Consider the following 19,964-nt stretch of genomic DNA (forward strand, 5'->3'; position numbering starts at 1 on the left):
TAGCAGATTTGATGCAGATTTACATGCGTTTTTTCTGCCAGAGAGAAGCGTTTTCACATGCGTTTTTTCAAGCACTTTTCCAAGCAATTTTGAGCATCACTTGGAAAAGTGCTTGACAAGTTGATCACACAATATAAATCCATGCAACCGACATGGATCTATAATGTGTGAACAACTTAGATGCTTTAAATGCAGCATCTATAGTAAAAAAAAGAAAACGTTAATAAATAAAAAAAAACAACGGTATATTCACCTCTCCGGCGGCCCCCGGTCTGCTCTCCGGTCTCCTCCGGTCTGCTCCCGGCCGCGTCTTCTCTCTTCAGCGTCCCGCAGTGTACGGTCAGGACCTGCGGTGACGTCATTTAGTCAGCTGATGGTCACGCGACCATCACCTGATGCCGACGTCAGCTGTCATGCAACCATCACCTGACTAAATGACGTCACCGCAGGTCCTGACAGTACAGACAGCAGACCGGAGGAGACCGGAGAGCAGAGCGGGGGCCGCCGGAGAGGTGAATATACAGGTTTTGTTTGTTTTTAACTTTTTTATTTCTTTTTTTCACCGCGTGGTAGCCGGGATGAAGAGGAGTTGTAGTCTCGTCTTCCTCCCAGATACCACACGCATCGCGAATAAGCTTCAGCGTAATCGCAGTAGAAATGGTCATGCTGCGTTTTGCAAAGTAATGCGAATTCGGCGCGCAAATTAGCGCATCATGTGCACAGCACATCCGAATTCACATGGCTTTGCATGGCAGACTGTTCTACAAACGTTTTCGCGGCCGTAAAAATGCCGCAAAAATGCTACAAAAACGCTGCGTGGGCACATGGCCTAAGGCTGTGTGCCCACAATGCGTTTTTTAAGCGTTTCGGCATGGCAAAAACGCTGCAGAAACGCTTAAAAACGCATGTTAGAAGGTCTGCCATGTTCCCCAATGATAGTCCACATGTGCTGTGCACATGCTGCGGAAATTTCCACTGCGGATTATCATTGCGGAAGAAAACGCAGCACTACCAATTATTTCGCGTAAGCGCTGCTTTTTCGCCGCCATTGACTTGCATTGGAACAAATGGATTCCGCTTCACTAGATAAGCACATGCGGAATACATGCGTTCAATGTGCGGATGGTACCCGCGTGTGGAGGATGGGAGACTCTCCTCCGGACCCGGGTACCATAGAACCTGTCAAAAAAAAGAATAAAATATAAAATAAATGTTATATTTACCTTCTGACGGCCCCCGCTGCGCTCGTCCTCCCATGCCGGCAGCTCGCGATGGACTAAAGGACCTGCGCTGACGTCATAGTCATGTGACAGCAGGTCCTTCAGTGTACCGCGATCTGCCGGCAGCCAGGACGGAGCGAAGCAAGACTGCGGGGGCCATCGGAAGTTAAGTATAGATTTATAGATGGTGGCCTGATTCTAACGCATCGGGTATTCTAGAATATGTATGCGGCAGACCGGGCGCAATCAGCAGAGCGGTGTTTAAATTTGGCGCCAAAATCGCTGATTGGTCGCGGCCAACAACCGCGACCAATCAGCAAAGCGGTGTTGAAATTTAGCGGCTATATCGCTGATTGGTCACGGCCGGCAGTCGCGACTAATCAGCAGGGCGGGGTTTAAATTTTGCGCCAATAATGCTGATTGGTCGCGGCCAGCGAACGTGACCAATCAGCAGAGCGGGGTTTAAATTTTGCGCCAATAATGCTGATTGGTTGCAGCCGCCGGTCGCGACCAATCAGCAAAGCGGTGTTTAAATTTGGCGCCAATAGTAGTGACTGGTCACGGCCACGACCATTCAGCAGAGTGGTGTTTAAATTTGGCGGCAATAATGCTGATTAGTCGCGGCCGGCAATTTGGCGCCAACAATACTGATTAGTCGCGGCCGGCAACCGCGACCAATCAGCAGAGCGGGGTTTAAATTTGGCGCCAAAATTGCTGATTGGTGGCGGCCGGCTGTCTCGACCAATCAGCAGAGCGGGGTTTAAATTTGGCGCCAATAATGCTGATTGGTCGCAATCGCCGCCCGCGACCAATCAGCAGAGCGGTGTTTAAATTTGGCGCCAATACTGCTGATTGGTCGCGGCCGGCAACCGCGACTAATCAGCAGAGCGGTGTTTAAATTTGGCGCCAATACTGCTGATTGATCTCGGCCAGCGACCGCGATCAATCAGCAGAGCGGTGTTTAAATTTGGCGCCAGTAATGCTGATTAGTCGCGGCCGGCATCCGCGACCAACTAGCGGAGCGGGTTTAAATTTGGCGCCAAAATCGCTGATTGGTCGCGTCTGGCGTCCGCGACCAATCAGCACAGCAGTGTTTAAATGTGGCGGCAAGATCGGTGATTGGTCGCGGCCGCTATTTAAATGTGGCGCCCAAATCGGTGATTGGTCACGGGCAGCGGCCGCGACCAATCAGCAGAGCGGTGTTTAACTTTAGCGCCAAGATCACTGATTGGTCGCGTGTGGAGAGCGAGACCAATCAGTGAATCGTATTGGTGAGGACCGGGGAGCGGAATCGTATTAGTGAGGACCGGGGAGCGCCGCTGCCTGTGCGGCTACTTCCGCTGCGAGAAGCCGGGAGATGAGCGACTGCTCGCAGCAGAAGTATCCGGACCCGCAGCGCCGCTCCCCGGTCCTCCCTTGACACCCTAGCCGCTGATGTCCCCACAGTATCCGCATGGTGTTACAAAGGTCCGGACATTTGTGTTAAAAATCGGTGATTGGTCGCTGGCGCTGCCCGCGACCAATCACCGATTTGGGCGCCAAATTTAAATATCGGCCGCGACCAATCACCGATCTTGGCTCCACATTTAAACACCGCTGTGCTGATTGGTCGCCGACGCTTGGCGCGACCAATCACCGATTTTGGCGCCACATTTAAATAGCGTCCGCGACCAATCAGTACAGCGGTGTTTAAATGTGGAGCCAAGATCGGTGATTGGTCGCGGCCGATATTTAAATTTGGCGCCCAAATCGGTGATTGGTCGCGGGCAGCGTCCGCGACCAATCAGCACAGTAGTGTTTAACTTTTGCGGCAAGATCAGTGATTGGTCGCGGGCCAAGACCGCGACCAATCACCGATTTGTGCGGCACATTTAAATAGCGGCTGCGACCAATTGGATGTCAGCGCCGCTCCCCGGTCCTCCCTTCACACCCTAGCCGCTGATGTCCCCACAGTATCCGCATGATGTTACAAAGGTCCGGACAATTGTGTTAAAAATCGCTGATTGGTCGCCGACCCTGGGCGCGACCAATCACCGATTTTGGCGCCACATTTAAATAGCGTCGGCGACCAATCAGCGATTTTTAACACAAATGTCCGGACCTTTGTAACACCATGCAGATACTGTGGGGACATCAGCGGCTAGGGTGTGAAGGGAGGACCGGGGAGCGGCGCTGACATCCATGCGGCTAGGGTGTGAAGGGAGGACCGGGGAGCAGCGCTGACATCCATGCGGCTAGGGTGTGAAGGGAGGACCGTTGAGCGGCGCTGACATCCAATTGGTCGCGGCCGCTATTTAAATGTGCCGCACAAATCGGTGATTGGTCGCGGTCTTGGCCCGCGACCAATCACTGATCTTGCCGCAAAAGTTAAACACTACTGTACTGATTGGTCGCGGACGCTGCCCGCGACCAATCACCGATTTGGGCGCCAAATTTAAATATCGGCCGCGACCAATCACCGATCTTGGCTACACGATCTTGGCTCCCGGCTGCATCTCCGTCCCGCAGATGGGTCCGGCGGTCGATGTCCTTCTGCTGGTACCGGCCGGGAGATGAGCGCCTTGCGGCGCTCATCTCCCGGCTGCATCGCCGCTGAGCTCCGTCCCGCAGATGAGCCGCTAACGGCCGCCATCTTTTTTCAGAAATCCCGCGGCGCTGATTGGCCGCTGCCGGACCAATGAGCGACGCGGGATTTCCAGGACAGACGGACAAACAGACAGACAGACAGACGGGATAAGACAATTATACAGTAGATTTTTTTATTTTTAACCAGTCTTTGGGGTCACACTATATAAATCCATGCCGTTTTCATGGATTTCTATAGTGTGACCAAATTGACAAGCACTTTCCAAGTGATGCTAAAATCACTTGTAAAGCGCTTGTCAACCCGCATGTGGAAATGCATGTGAAGAACGCTTCACTTCTGCATGTCCCTGGCAGGAAAAACGCATGTACAATCCGCATGTACAATCCGCATGTACAATCCGCATATACAATCCGCATGTACAATCCGCATGTACAATCCGCATATACAATCCGCATATACAATCCGCATGTACAATCCGCATGCACAATCCGCATGTACAATCCGCATATACAATCCGCATGTACAATCCGCATGTACAATCCGCATGTACAATCCGCATGCGTTTTTTCTGCCAGGGAGATGCAGAAACGCTCAGGAAAAATCCGGAGCTTTTCTGCATCGTGGGCACATAGCCTAAGTCTCTGCATTTGTCTGCTTACACATCTGTACATTTCTGAACACATTCAGCAAAAATTGCAGTACATTTGTTAAAATTGGGCATATAGCATACTATAGGTGCTTCTCACAAAATTAGAATATCATCAAAAAGTTAATTTATTTCAGTTCTTCAATACAAAAAGTAAAAATCATATTATATAGAGTCATTACAGACAGAGTGATCTATTTTAAGTGTTTATTTCTGTTAATGCTATTATCTCAGTAAATTAGAATACTTTATAACACCAGCTTGAAAAATGTTTTTAAAATCTGAAATGTTGTCCTACTGAAATGTATGTTCAGTAAATGCCCTCAATACTTGGCCAGGCTCCTTTTGCATCAATTACTGCATCAATGCGGCAATGTGGCATGGAGGCGATCAGCCTGTGACACTGCTGAGGTGTTATGGAAGCCCAGGTGGCTTTGATAGAAGCCTTCAGCTCGTCTGCATTGTTGGGTCTGGTGTCTCTCATCTTTCTCTTGACAATACCCCATAGATTCTCTATAATAGATTCTCTATGGGGTTAAGGTCAGGTGAGTTTGCTGCCAATCAAGCACAGTGATACTGTTGTGTAAACCAGGTATTGGTACTTTTGGCCGTGTGGACAGGTGCCAAGACCTGCTGGAAAATGACATTTCCATCTCCATAAAGCTTGTCGGCAGAGGGAAGCATGAAGGGCTCTACAATGTCCTGGTAGACGGCTGCGCTGACTTTGGTCTTGATAAAACACAGTGGACCTACACCAGCAGATGACATGGCTCCCCAAACCATCACCGATTGTGGAAACTTCACACTAGACCTCAAGCAGCTTGGATTGTGGCCTCTCCACTCTTCCTCCAGACTCTGGGACCTTGATTTCCAAATTAAATGCAAAATTTACTTTCATCGGAAAACAACACCTTGGACCACTGAGCAACAGTCCAGGTGTTTTTCTCCTTGGCCCAGGTAAGATGCTTCTGGCGTTGTCTATTGGTCATGAGTGGCTCGACACAAGGAATGTGACACTTGTAGCCCATGTCCTGGATACGTCTGTGTGTGATGGCTCTTGAAGCAATGACTCCAGCAGCAGTCCACTCCTTGTGAATCTTCCCCAAATGTTTGAATGGCCTTTCCTTAACAATCTTTTCAAGGCTGCGGTTATCCCGGTTGCTTGTGCACCTCTTCCTACCACACTTTTTCTTTCCACTCAACTTTCCATAAATATGCTTGGATACAGCACTCTGTTAACAGCCAGCTTCTTTAGCAATGACCTTTTGTGGTTTACACTCCTTGTGGAGTGTGTCAATGACTGCCTTCTGGACATCTGTCAAGTCAGCAGTCTTCCCCATGATTGTGGAGCCTACTGAAACAGACAAAGGGACCTTTTTAAATGCGTAAGAAGCCTTTGCAGGTGATTTTTGTTAATTATTCTAATTTACTGAGATAATGACTTTGTGTTTTCATTGGCTGTAAGCCATCATTATCAACATTAACAGAAATAAACACTTGAAATAGATCACTCTGTAATGACTCTGTATAATATATGAGTTTCACTTTTTGGATTGAAGAACTGAAATAAATTAACTTTTTGATGATATTCTAATTTTGTGAGAAGCACCTGTATGTTTGATGCATCTCATTAGCTAAGCTCAACCTCTTCCTTGCTTCACCTCAATTTGAGCCATAAATTGTGATATTTCATTTTGGTGCATTTTATGACTCCTTTTTGTCACACTTTTCTCATAACTATTTTTTTTATAACTGAGGGAAAATAACAAAATCTTATTTGTTGTACTCAAGTTTTCACAGAAACATCTGATAAAGTGTTGACTTATTTTTCTGAGTTAAACTCTTCCTTTTGGCCCTCTATATATTTGAGTTTGACAGCCCTGATGTAGATGGATGATGATGTGGCAAGAAGGGGCAGAGGGGCAGAGCCTCCTGGCTCTCAGCTTCGCTCTCCACTGCTCACAGGAGACAGCAGTTACTTCACAAATGTAACTGATAGAAAAGATGTCACGTAAGAGGGGGTCAGGGGAGCGATGTGCTGCAGGAAGAGGAGGATTAGGCAGGGAGCGCTGTGCTGCAGGAAGAGGAGGATTAGGCAGGGGAGTGATGTAAGGCAGGAGGGGGAGGCTTAGGCAGGGAAGCGATGTGCTGCAGGAAGAGGAGGATTAGGCAGGGAGCGCTGTGCTGCAGGAAGAGGAGGATTAGGCAGGGGAGTGATGTAATGCAGGAGGGGGAGGCTTAGGCAGGGAAGCGATGTGCTGCAGGAAGAGGTGGCTTATGCAGGGGAGTGATGTAATGCAATAGGAGAGGATTAGGCAGGGAGCGATATGCTGCAGGAAGAGGAGGATTAGGCAGGGGAGTGATGTAAGGCAGGAGGGGGAGGCTTAGGCAGGGAAGCGATGTGCTGCAGGAAGAGGAGGATTAGGCAGGGAGCGCTGTGCTGCAGGAAGAGGAGGATTAGGCAGGGGAGTGATGTAATGCAGGAGGGGGAGGCTTAGGCAGGGAAGCGATGTGCTGCAGGAAGAGGTGGCTTATGCAGGGGAGTGATGTAATGCAATAGGAGAGGATTAGGCAGGGAGCGATATGCTGCAGGAAGTGCAGGATTTGGCAGTGGGCGATGTGGTGCAAGAGGGGATTTGGCAGTGGGTGATGTGGTGCAGGAAGGGGGAGATTTAGAAAGGGCACAATGTGCTGCAAGGAGGGGAGGATTAGACGGGAGCAATGTGCCGCAAGAGGGGGAGGTTTAGACAGGGGAGTGATGTGCTGCAGGAGTGGGAGAATTAAGCGGTGAGAAACATGCTGCAGGACGGGGAGGGTTAGGCAGGGGAGCAATGTGCTGCAGGTGGAAGGAGAATCTGTGACTACAGCCCAGTGTTTAAGGTTTATTGGAGCCTGTCTTTTATATATTTTATTGTTTTTTTTTCTGACAAAACTGCATAACATCTGACATGAAGTCTGCTTAGCAGTCACTGTCCCTGTAGATTGTTACTGTCCAGGTTCACCGCGGTCTCTTTTTGTTTTTAGTGCCAATCTGACAGCAGTGAAGGTTCCGCTGATAATGGCGGTCGGGTTCCGAATAGAATGTTCATGTCTGTTCTCATTGTAGTAACATCACGGAATATGCTAATTTCTTCTGACCACACCCGATGACTGAATAAAGGCGCCTCACCCACTTGTCTATGTCATCACTTTGTGGTGTCACAATGATCTAAGGGGATAAAAAAATGCTCCTGGCAGCTTTACAGTCATTCGTCCCTTCGTGTTAAAGGAGCAGGATGATAGAGCCGCACCATGCCAGCCAGAAGAAAAGAAAGTGGAGCCCTTCAAGATGATGAAGCAAGAAAGCAGACTGTGGAAGGCCATCCAGGACCAAGAGCATCATGAGGGCCTGGTAACGTATACTACACAACTGTTCTGTATATGCTCATGCCATGTACACCTATGGTGGCCGATTCATCAAGGCTGGTGGATTTCTATACCAGCATTCATGAAGCGCCTATTGGAGGAACGTGCACCAAATTCATTAAAAAGACTAAACCTCTTAATGAACTTGACTCATCCTTAAAGGGGTTGTTCCCTTTCAATAAATGAATGTCCCTAGCTGCAGGTCATTTAATTAAAAAAAAGAGGTTCCACCATCTCAGTGCTGCAGCAGCTCAGTGCGCTCAGCTGGGCAGTCCGTCTGATTACATTTGTTGGCTGCGGCAGTATTGAGGTGATGTCAGTGCCATACACAATCCCAGGAATGGGTCAGGACAGCACAGTTTGATTCTTTATACCTGCAGCCAGGGTCATTCATTTATTGAAATATCCCCTTAAAGCTGACGTACTACACCTCAAGAAATGTACTCCAGTCAAAAGATGGAGTCAATTTCAGTCCTATTTTACACCACTTTTCCAGCCTAATTTGTAATAAGTTTTCAGGTAAAGCTAAGCCACAAGCGGTCCAGATAAGCTCTGTTCACTATTTAAGAAGTTAAAAGAGTGGGTGTAAAAAGGTCAGAGTATTCAAATGTAAGTTGCGCAGGAATTTACTGAGATTCAAACAGTTGTGCAACACATTTTCGGTGAAAACTGCTTTATGAAAAATGTTCCTTGAATAATATAACATTTCAGGTTAGTGGTAATAGATTTTGTTATGTTACGTTGATCCAGGGAACTAGTCTGACTGCCATATGTGGAGTCGGGAAGGAATTTTTCCCCTAAAATGGGGCAATTAGCATCTGCCTCGTGGGGTTTTTGCCTTCCTCTGGATCAACACATTAGCTTTTAGGTTGAACTTGATGGACTTGTGTCTTTCAACCTTAAAACTATGAAACTGTCCCTGTATTGAGGTTCAAGGGTGAAGCCCAGGGTTCATTTGGAACCATCAGAAATGGTGTGTTTTGCGCCCAGTCTGTTCAAGGAAGCCTGTTTGAGCCAACGGCCTCAGAAATATCCTAACATTTCAGAAAGTAGCAATAGTTAGGGTGGCTGAACCATTCTAGCCTTAAGTTTGCCCCTCCAGTCAGCATCTACTATGTAGATGCAATCAAGGCCATGTAATAAGTCTTTATCGCTGTACAGGGCTGTAAGAGTGAAGGCCAGAGTTCCTTTGGAACCTGTAGGATAGACTGGCTTTTGCCAAGTCTTTCCAAAGAAGCTTTTTTGAGCCATAGGCCTCAGACAGGTCCTAACAAGAAAGTGGCATTAGATAGGTTTTTCTTTAGTTAGGATTGATTCAACTACTCAAGCCTCAAGCGCACTCCTCCGGCCAGCAGCTACTCTGTAGATGCAACCCTGGGCCTATGGTAAGTATCTATCCCTGTACAGGGGTGTAATGGTAAAAACCTGGGTTCCCTTGGGATCTGCAGAATGGAGTAGCTTGCGCCAAGTCTGTCCGAGGAAGTCTGTTTGAGCCAACAGCCTTAAACAGATCCCAGTATTTAGGAAAAAAAAAAGCTTCAGTTAGAGTTGAATCAACCACTATAGCCTCAAGCTCGCTCCTCCGGCCAGCAGCTACTCTGTAGATGCAGCCCTGGGCCTATGGTAAGTATCTATCCATGTACAGGCGTGTAATGGTAAAGGCCAGGGTTCTCTTGGGATCTGCAGAATGGAGTAGCTTGCGCCAAGTCTGTCCGAGAAAGCCTTTTTGAGCTGATGGATTTAAACAAATTTCAACATTTAGGAAAAAAGCATTAATCTATTTCAGTTAGAGTTAATTCAATTACTCTAGCATAAAGATCCTAATTCACTTTGTCTAAAGGAAGTTAGTTGGCAAATTTTTATTGTGTGAGCAATGAGGTTATGGAACTCTCTACCACATGAACTTGAAATACTTAATTTTCTAAAAAAAATTCAAGGAGGGCATATGTGTGCCTTTCTTGAATAATATAAAATTGCAGGTTATCCGTACTAGATTTTGTTATGGGACGTTGATCCAGGGAACTAGTCTGATTGCCATATGTGGAGTCGGGAAGGAATTTTTCCTCTAATATGGGGCAATTAGCATCTGCCTCATGGGGTTTTTGCCTTCCTCTGGATCAACACATTAGCTTTTAGGTTGAACTTGATGGACTTGTGTCTTTCAACCTTTAAACTATGAAACTGTCCTTGTATTGAGGTTCAAGGGTGAAGCCCAGGGTTCATTTGGAAACATCAGAAATGGTGTGTTTTGCGCCCAGTCTGTCCAAGGAAGCCTGATTGAGCCAACGGCCTCAGAAATATCTTAACATTGAAGAAAGTAGCAATAGTTAGGGTTGGCTGAACCATTCTAGCCTTAAGTTTGCCCCTCCAGTCAGCATCTACTATGCAGATGCAATCAAGGCCCTGTAATAAGTCTTTATCGCTGTACAGGGCTGTAAGAGTGAAGGCCAGAGTTCCTTTGGAACCTGTAGGATAGACTGGCTTTTGCCAAGTCTTTCCAAAGAAGCTTTTTTGAGCCATAGGCCTCAGACAGGTCCTAACAAGAAAGTGGCATTAGATAGGTTTTTCTTTATTTAGGATTGATTCAACTACTCAAGCCTCAAGCGCACTCCTCCGGCCAGCAGCTACTCTGTAGATGCAACCCTGGGCCTATGGTAAGTATCTATCCCTGTACAGGGGTGTAATGGTAAAAACCAGGGTTCCCTTGGGATCTGCAGAATGGAGTAGCTTGCGCCAAGTCTGTCCGAGGAAGTCTGTTTGAGCCAACAGCCTTAAACAGATCCCAGTATTTAGGAAAAAAAAGCTTTAGTTAGAGTTGAATCAACCACTATAGCCTCAAGCTCGCTCCTCCGGCCAGCAGCTACTCTGTAGATGCAGCCCTGGGCCTATGGTAAGTATCTATCCCTGTACAGGGGTGTAATGGTAAAGGCCAGGGTTCCCTTGGGATCTGCAGAATGGAGTAGCTTGCGCCAAGTCTGTCCGAGAAAGCCTTTTTGAGCTGATGGATTTAAACAAATTTCAACATTTAGGAAAAAAGCATTAATCTATTTCAGTTAGAGTTAATTCAATTACTCTAGCATAAAGATCCTAATTCACTTTGTCTAAAGGAAGTTAGTTGGCAAATTTTTATTGTGTGAGCAATGAGGTTATGAAACTCTCTACCACATGAAATTGAAATACTTAATTTTCTAAAAAAAATTCAAGGAGGGCATGTGTGTGCCTTTCTTAAATAATATAAAATTGCAGGTTATCCGTACTAGATTTTGTTATGGGACGTTGATCCAGGGAACTAGTCTGATTGCCATATGTGGAGTCGGGAAGGAATTTTTCCCCTAATATGGGGCAATTAGCATCTGCCTCATGGGGTTTTTGCCTTCCTCTGGATCAACACATTAGCTTTTAGGTTGAACTTGACAGACTTGTGTCTTTCAACCTTAAAACTATGAAACAGTCCCTGTATAGAGGTTCAAGGGTGAAGCCCAGGGTTCATTTGCAAACATCAGAAATGGTGTGTCTTGCGCCTAGTCTGTCCAAGGAAGCCTGTTTGAGCCAATTGCCTCAGAAATATCCTAACATTTAAGAAAGTAGCAATAGTTAGGGTTGGCTGAACCATTCTAACTTTAAGTTTGCCCCTCCAGTCAGCATCTACTATGTAGATGCAATCAAGGCCCTGTAATAAGTCTTTATCACTGTACATGGCTGTAAGTGTGAAGGCCAGAGTTCCTTTGGAACCTGTAGGATAGACTGGCTTTTGCCAAGTCTTTCCAAAGAAGCTTTTTTGAGCCATAGGCCTCAGACAGGTCCTAACAAGAAAGTGGCATTAGATAGGTTTTTCTTTAGTTAGGATTGATTCAACTACTCAAGCCTCAAGCGCACTCCTCCGGCCAGCAGCTACTCTGTAGATGCAACCCTGGGCCTATGGTAAGTATCTATCCCTGTACAGGTGTGTAATGGTAAAAACCAGGGTTCCCTTGGGATCTGCAGAATGGAGTAGCTTGCGCCAAGTCTGTCCGAGGAAGTCTGTTTGAGCCAACAGCCTTAAACAGATCCCAGTATTTAGGAAAAAAAAAGCTTTAGTTAGAGTTGAATCAACCACTATAGCCTCAAGCTCGCTCCTCCGGCCAGCAGCTACTCTGTAGATGCAGCCCTGGGCCTATGGTAAGTATCTATCCCTGTACAGGGGTGTAATGGTAAAGGCCAGGGTTCCCTTGGGATCTGCAGAATGGAGTAGCTTGCGCCAAGTCTGTCCGAGAAAGCCTTTTTGAGCTGATGGATTTAAACAAATTTCAACATTTAGGAAAAAAGCATTAATCTATTTCAGTTAGAGTTAATTCAATTACTCTAGCATAAAGATCCTAATTCACTTTGTCTAAAGGAAGTTAGTTGGCAAATTTTTATTGTGTGAGCAATGAGGTTATGAAACTCTCTACCACATGAAATTGAAATACTTAATTTTCTAAAAAAAATTCAAGGAGGGCATGTGTGTGCCTTTCTTGAATAATATAAAATTGCAGGTTATCCGTACTAGATTTTGTTATGGGACGTTGATCCAGGGAACTAGTCTGATTGCCATATGTGGAGTCGGGAAGGAATTTTTCCCCTAATATGGGGCAATTAGCATCTGCCTCATGGGGTTTTTGCCTTCCTCTGGATCAACACATTAGCTTTTAGGTTGAACTTGATGGACTTGTGTCTTTCAACCTTAAAACTATGAAACGGTCCCTGTATAGAGGTTCAAGGGTGAAGCCCAGGGTTCATTTGGAAACATCAGAAATGGTGTGTTTTGCGCCAAGTCTGTCCAAGGAAGCCTGTTTGAGCCAACGGCCTCAGAAATATCCTAACATTTAAGAAAGTAGCAATAGTTAGGGTTGGCTGAACCATTCTAACCTTAAGTTTGCCCCTCCAGTCAGCATCTACTATGTAGATGCAATCAAGGCCCTGTAATAAGTCTTTATCACTGTACAGGGATGTAAGAGTGAAGGTCAGAGTTCCTTTGGAACCTGTAGGATAGACTGGCTTTTGCCAAGTTTTTCCAAAGAAGCTTTTTTGAGCCATAGGCCTCAGACAGGTCCTAACAAGAAAGTGTCATTAGATAGGTTTTTCTTTAGTTAGGATTGACTCAACTACTCAAGCCTCAAGCGCACTCCTCCGGCCAGCAGCTACTCTGTAGATGCAACCCTGGGCCTATGGTAAGTATCTATCCCTGTACAGGGGTGTAATGGTAAAAACCAGGGTTCCCTTGGGATCTGCAGAATGGAGTAGCTTGCGCCAAGTCTGTCCGAGGAAGTCTGTTTGAGCCAACAGCCTTAAACAGATCCCAGTATTTAGGAAAAAAAAGCTTTAGTTAGAGTTGAATCAACCACTATAGCCTCAAGCTCGCTCCTCCGGCCAGCAGCTACTCTGTAGATGCAACCCTGGGCCTATGGTAAGTATCTATCCCTGTACAGGGGTGTAATGGTAAAGGCCAGGGTTCCCTTGGGATCTGCAGAATGGAGTAGCTTGCGCCAAGTCTGTCCGAGAAAGCCTTTTTGAGCTGATGGATTTAAACAAATTTCAACATTTAGGAAAAAAGCATTAATCTATTTCAGTTAGAGTTAATTCAATTACTCTAGCATAAAGATCCTAATTCACTTTGTCTAAAGGAAGTTAGTTGGCAAATTTTTATTGTGTGAGCAATGAGGTTATGAAACTCTCTACCACATGAAATTGAAATACTTAATTTTCTAAAAAAAATTCAAGGAGGGCATGTGTGTGCCTTTCTTAAAAAATATAAAATTGCAGGTTATCCGTACTAGATTTTGTTATGGGACGTTGATCCAGGGAACTAGTCTGATTGCCATATGTGGAGTCGGGAAGGAATTTTTCCCCTAATATGGGGCAATTAGCATCTGCCTCATGGGGTTTTTGCCTTCCTCTGGATCAACACATTAGCTTTTAGGTTGAACTTGACAGACTTGTGTCTTTCAACCTTAAAACTATGAAACGGTCCCTGTATAGAGGTTCAAGGGTGAAGCCCAGGGTTCATTTGGAAACATCAGAAATGGTGTGTCTTGCGCCAAGTCTGTCCAAGGAAGCCTGTTTGAGCCAATTGCCTCAGAAATATCCTAACATTTAAGAAAGTAGCAATAGTTAGGGTTGGCTGAACCATTCTAACTTTAAGTTTGCCCCTCCAGTCAGCATCTACTATGTAGATGCAATCAAGGCCCTGTAAATAGTCTTTATCACTGTACATGGCTGTAAGAGTGAAGGCCAGAGTTCCTTTGGAACCTGTAGGATAGACTGGCTTTTGCCAAGTCTTTCCAAAGAAGCTTTTTTGAGCCATAGGCCTCAGACAGGTCCTAACAAGAAAGTGGCATTAGATAGGTTTTTCTTTAGTTAGGATTGATTCAACTACTCAAGCCTCAAGCGCACTCCTCCGGCCAGCAGCTACTCTGTAGATGCAACCCTGGGCCTATGGTAAGTATCTATCCCTGTACAGGTGTGTAATGGTAAAAACCAGGGTTCCCTTGGGATCTGCAGAATGGAGTAGCTTGCGCCAAGTCTGTCCGAGGAAGTCTGTTTGAGCCAACAGCCTTAAACAGATCCCAGTATTTAGGAAAAAAAAGCTTTAGTTAGAGTTGAATCAACCACTATAGCCTCAAGCTCGCTCCTCCGGCCAGCAGCTACTCTGTAGATGCAGCCCTGGGCCTATGGTAAGTATCTATCCCTGTACAGGGGTGTAATGGTAAAGGCCAGGGTTCCCTTGGGATCTGCAGAATGGAGTAGCTTGCGCCAAGTCTGTCCGAGAAAGCCTTTTTGAGCTGATGGATTTAAACAAATTTCAACATTTAGGAAAAAAGCATTAATCTATTTCAGTTAGAGTTAATTCAATTACTCTAGCATAAAGATCCTAATTCACTTTGTCTAAAGGAAGTTAGTTGGCAAATTTTTATTGTGTGAGCAATGAGTTTATGAAACTCTCTACCACATGAAATTGAAATACTTAATTTTCTAAAAAAAATTCAAGGAGGGCATGTGTGTGCCTTTCTTGAATAATATAAAATTGCAGGTTATCCGTACTAGATTTTGTTATGGGACGTTGATCCAGGGAACTAGTCTGATTGCCATATGTGGAGTCGGGAAGGAATTTTTCCCCTAATATGGGGCAATTAGCATCTGACTCATGGGGTTTTTGCCTTCCTCTGGATCAACACATTAGCTTTTAGGTTGAACTTGATGGACTTGTGTCTTTCAACCTTAAAACTATGAAACGGTCCCTGTATAGAGGTTCAAGGGTGAAGCCCAGGGTTCATTTGGAAACATCAGAAATGGTGTGTTTTGCGCCAAGTCTGTCCAAGGAAGCCTGTTTGAGCCAACGGCCTCAGAAATATCCTAACATTTAAGAAAGTAGCAATAGTTAGGGTTGGCTGAACCATTCTAACCTTAAGTTTGCCCCTCCAGTCAGCATCTACTATGTAGATGCAATCAAGGCCCTGTAATAAGTCTTTATCACTGTACAGGGATGTAAGAGTGAAGGTCAGAGTTCCCTTGGAACCTGTAGGATAGACTGGCTTTTGCCAAGTTTTTCCAAAGAAGCTTTTTTGAGCCATAGGCCTCAGACAGGTCCTAACAAGAAAGTGTCATTAGATAGGTTTTTCTTTAGTTAGGATTGACTCAACTACTCAAGCCTCAAGCGCACTCCTCCGGCCAGCAGCTACTCTGTAGATGCAACCCTGGGCCTATGGTAAGTATCTATCCCTGTACAGGGGTGTAATGGTAAAAACCAGGGTTCCCTTGGGATCTGCAGAATGGAGTAGCTTGCGCCAAGTCTGTCCGAGGAAGTCTGTTTGAGCCAACAGCCTTAAACAGATCCCAGTATTTAGGAAAAAAAAGCTTTAGTTAAGTTGAATCAACCACTATAGCCTCAAGCTCGCTCCTCCGGCCAGCAGCTACTCTGTAGATGCAACCCTGGGCCTATGGTAAGTATCTATCCCTGTACAGGGGTGTAATGGTAAAGGCCAGGGTTCCCTTGGGATCTGCAGAATGGAGTAGCTTGCGCCAAGTCTGTCCGAGGAAGCCTTTTTGAGCCAATGGCCTTAGACAGAACCCATCATTTAGTAATAAAAAAGCTTTAGTTAGAGTTATAGCCTCAAGCTCGCTCCTCTGGCCAGCAGCTACTCTGTAGATGCAACCCTGAGCATGTGGTAAGTCTCCATTCCTCTAAAGGGGTGTAATGGTAAAGATCAGGGTTCCTTTTGACCTGCTTATGCCAAGTCTGTCAAAGGAAGCCTTTTTGAGCTGATGGCTCTACACAGATCCTAATGTTTAGGAAAAAAGCTTATGTGTATTTCAGTTAGATTAAAAGTAAAGCCAACAAAAGAGAATTTAACTTTCCTCAAAAAATCAATTATTAATATAGCATTTACCTGCCCAGATCTCAGAACTAATGCACTATTAGGATGTAGCAATCCCATATAATTTTGTGTGCAGTTTTAATACTATGTAATCACCCCCCTCCATTAATTGGTAATATGTGAGTGGTTGTCGCATCAGTATTTTGCACCTGTATTGCTGTCATCGTTATTATATGGTATGATTAGTACTGAGACCTAGGCAGGTAAACACTGTTGCCCTTTTTTCCTGTGTTAATTCTTGAATTTTGGTGGGAATTTAAATTTGTCTTTGCTTTTAATGTTAGTGTAGGGACTCGCAAGTATGAGGACCCTTGACGCGGGTTGCGAGCTTGTGTATTTTGGCCAAAATATTTACTAATACCTCATATATATCATATATATTTTTTGCACGTTATTTTTATTCAGGGTGCAGCCAGACCCATCAATGTTGGCCTTGTAAACTAGGGTGTCTGTCTTCATGGGGTGCACTTAAAAAGTGCTGGACAGCCCGCCTAATCTAATAGTTTGGGCTTCACTAATAGGCTGTAAGCCAGACATTGTGCACTACCTATGTGTGACCAGTGCCCTATACAAGGCTTATTTGTGTGCAGTTTTAATACTAAGCAATCACCCCCTCCATGAATTGGTAGGTTGTGAGTGGTTGTCTCATCAATATTTTGCACCTGTGTTGCTGACTTCTTCATTATATGGGTTTGCTGCATCCTTGTAATTATTGTTGCTGTATTTGCTGTGTTAATTCTTGAATTTTGGTGGGAACTTTAATTCCTTGTTTTTGTGACTTTGCTTTTAATGTTAGTGTAGGGACTCGCAAGTATGAGGACCCTTGAGCAGGTTGCGAGCTTGTATATTTTGGCCAAAATATCGACCAATACCTCATATATATCATATATATTTTTTACATGCTATTTTTATTCAGGGTGCAGCCAAGCCCATCTACAGGTGCATCTCACAAAATTAGAATATCACCAGAAAAGTTAATTTATTTCAGTTCTTCAATACAAAACGTGAAACTCATATATTATATAGAGCCATTACACACAGAGTGATCTATTTCACGTGTTTATTTCTGTTAATATTGATGATTATGGCTTACAGCCAATGAAAACTCAAAAGTCATTATTTCAATTAATTAGAATACCTTATAACAACAGCTTGAAAAATGTTTTCAAAATCCAAAATGTTATCCTACTGAAATGTATGTTCAATAAATGCCCTCAATACTTGGTCGGGGATCCTTTTACATCAATTACTGCATCAATGTGGCAATGTGGCATGGAGGCGATCAGCCTGTGACACTGCTGAGGGGTTATGGAAGCCCAGGTGGCTTTGATAGAAGCCTTCAGCTCGTCTGCATTGTTGGGTCTGGTGTCTCTCATTTTCCTCTTGACAATACCCCATAGATTCTTTATGGGGTTAAGGTCAGGTGAGTTTGCTGCCAATCAAGCACAGTGATACTGTTGTTTTAAACCAGGTATTAGTACTTTTGTCAGTGTGGACAGGGGCCAAGTCCTGCTGGAGAATGAAATTTCCATCTCCAAAAAGCTTGGCGTAGCTAAGGTTTTGGTTCAGGGGGCCGAAACTTCTGAGTGGGCCTCTAACCAGGTAACCCTGATTCCAACTATAGCGGCGCACCCAGATAGTTGATGTAGGAAAACCTCAGCAGATGACCGCGCTGTTACTAAAAATAATCTCTATACAAAGACCAGCACTGATATTACCGCCATATGGTGACATATATTGATAGATGCCAGTCCTGCAAAACATATAAGAGATCACAGCTCAGTTATATATAGTACCTTACAGCTGACGTTCTTTCTGATTAAATTGTTCACTTTTCCCGTCTTTTCCATCTGGCCCAGACCGACACGACAACTTCTCCAGCCAGGACTCAGAGTCTCAGGTATGCAGAGATCACAACAAAGACACATTTGACTCCTTACATTTCAGGCACTGACCACATCTATCCCCAACCTGCACAAACTTCTCATCCTGCTGATACCCCAATACTGAGCCTCTGCTGCAAAATGTGTCCCTATTACTGCACCTACTGTGTGCCCTCTAGATGGTAAAACAAACCTCTAAAATAAAGTAATGCCGTGTGCAAGTGTCCTAGAAAACAGTGCCCGCATTGTGCCCCCTAGAAAGTAATAGTGCCCCTTCGACAGTCACGATAACCTGAGTTCCCCTATAACAATAAGTGCCCACCTAAGATTTAATAATGTCCTGAGTCTCCCCCCATGTAGAGCTCCGCTCCAACCAGTATGATGTTCTCCTATTCACGATATAATTCCCCCTCACTGTATAGTACCCCCACAAAGTATACTGACCCCTTAGTAGCCCCCAAGCTGATGGCTCAAACACTGTATGATGGCCTCCACACTATACAAAGACCCCACATTATCTCCCACACTGTATGATGGCCCCCACGCTGTTCAAAGAACCCACATTATCTCCCACACTGTATAAATAGCCTACATATAGTATAATGCACCAGATAGTCCTCAATATAGTATAATGCACTCCCCATAGTCCTTCGTATAGTATAATGCGCCCCTATAGGCAGAGTCTGTAGTAAAATGCTCCCCCCATTGACAGAGTCTGTAGTATAAAGCTCCCCCCCATAGGCAGAGTCTGTAGTATAATGCTCCCCCCCTCCTCATAGGCAGAGTCTGTGGTATAATGCCCCCCCATAGGCAGAGTCTGCAGTATAATGCCCCCCCCATAGGCAGAGTCTGTAGTATAATGCTCCCCCCTCCTCATAGGCAGAGTCTGTGGTATAATGCCCCCCCATAGGCAGAGTCTGTAGTATAATGCTCCCCCCTCCTCATAGGCAGAGTCTGTAGTATAATGCCCCCCCTCCTCATAGGCAGAATCTGTAGTATAATGCCCCCCCCCCATCTCATAGGCAGAGTCTGTAGTGTAATGTGCCCCCCCTCCTCATAGGCAGAGTCTGTGGTATAATGCCCCCCCCCCATCTCATAGGCAGCGTCTGTAGTATAATGCCCCACCTATAGGCAGAGTCTGTAGTAAAATGCACCCCCCATAGGCAGAGTCTGTAGTATAATGCTCCCCCTCTTATAGGCAGAGTCTGTAGTACAATGTCCCCCCCATAGGCAGAGTCTGTAGTATAATGCTCCCCCCCTCATCATAGGCAGAGTCTGTAGTATAATGCCCCCCCATAGGCAGAGTCTGCAGTATAATGCCCCCCCATAGGCAAAGTCTGTAGTATAATGCTCCCCCCTCCTCATAGTCAGAGTCTGTAGTATAATCCCCCCCCCTCCTCATAGTCAGAATCTGTAGTATATTGCCCCCCCATCTCATAGGCAGAGTCTGTAGTATAATGTGCCCCCCCTCCTAATAGGCAGAGTCTGTGATATAATACCCCCCCATCTCATAGGCAGCGTCTGTAGTATAATGCCCCACCTATAGGCAGAGTCTGTAGTAAAATGCACCCCCCATAGGCAGAGTCTGTAGTATAATGCTCCCCCTCTTATAGGCAGAGTCTGTAGTACAATGTCCCCCCATAGGCAGAGTCTGTAGTCTACTGCTCTCCCCTGCTCATAAACAGAGTCTGTAGTATAATGCCCCCCATAGGCAGAGTCTGTAGTAGAATGCCCCCCATAGACAGAGGCTTTAGTATAATGCTCCCCCCCTCCCCATAGACAGTCTGTAGTATAATGCCCCCCCTCCCCATAGGCAGAGTCTTTAGTATA

This window comes from Phyllobates terribilis, unplaced genomic scaffold, assembly GCF_046119375.1.
Source record: "Phyllobates terribilis strain yellow unplaced genomic scaffold, ASM4611937v1 Scaffold_345__1_contigs__length_2012815, whole genome shotgun sequence".
Classification (NCBI taxonomy): Eukaryota; Metazoa; Chordata; class Amphibia; order Anura; family Dendrobatidae; genus Phyllobates; species Phyllobates terribilis.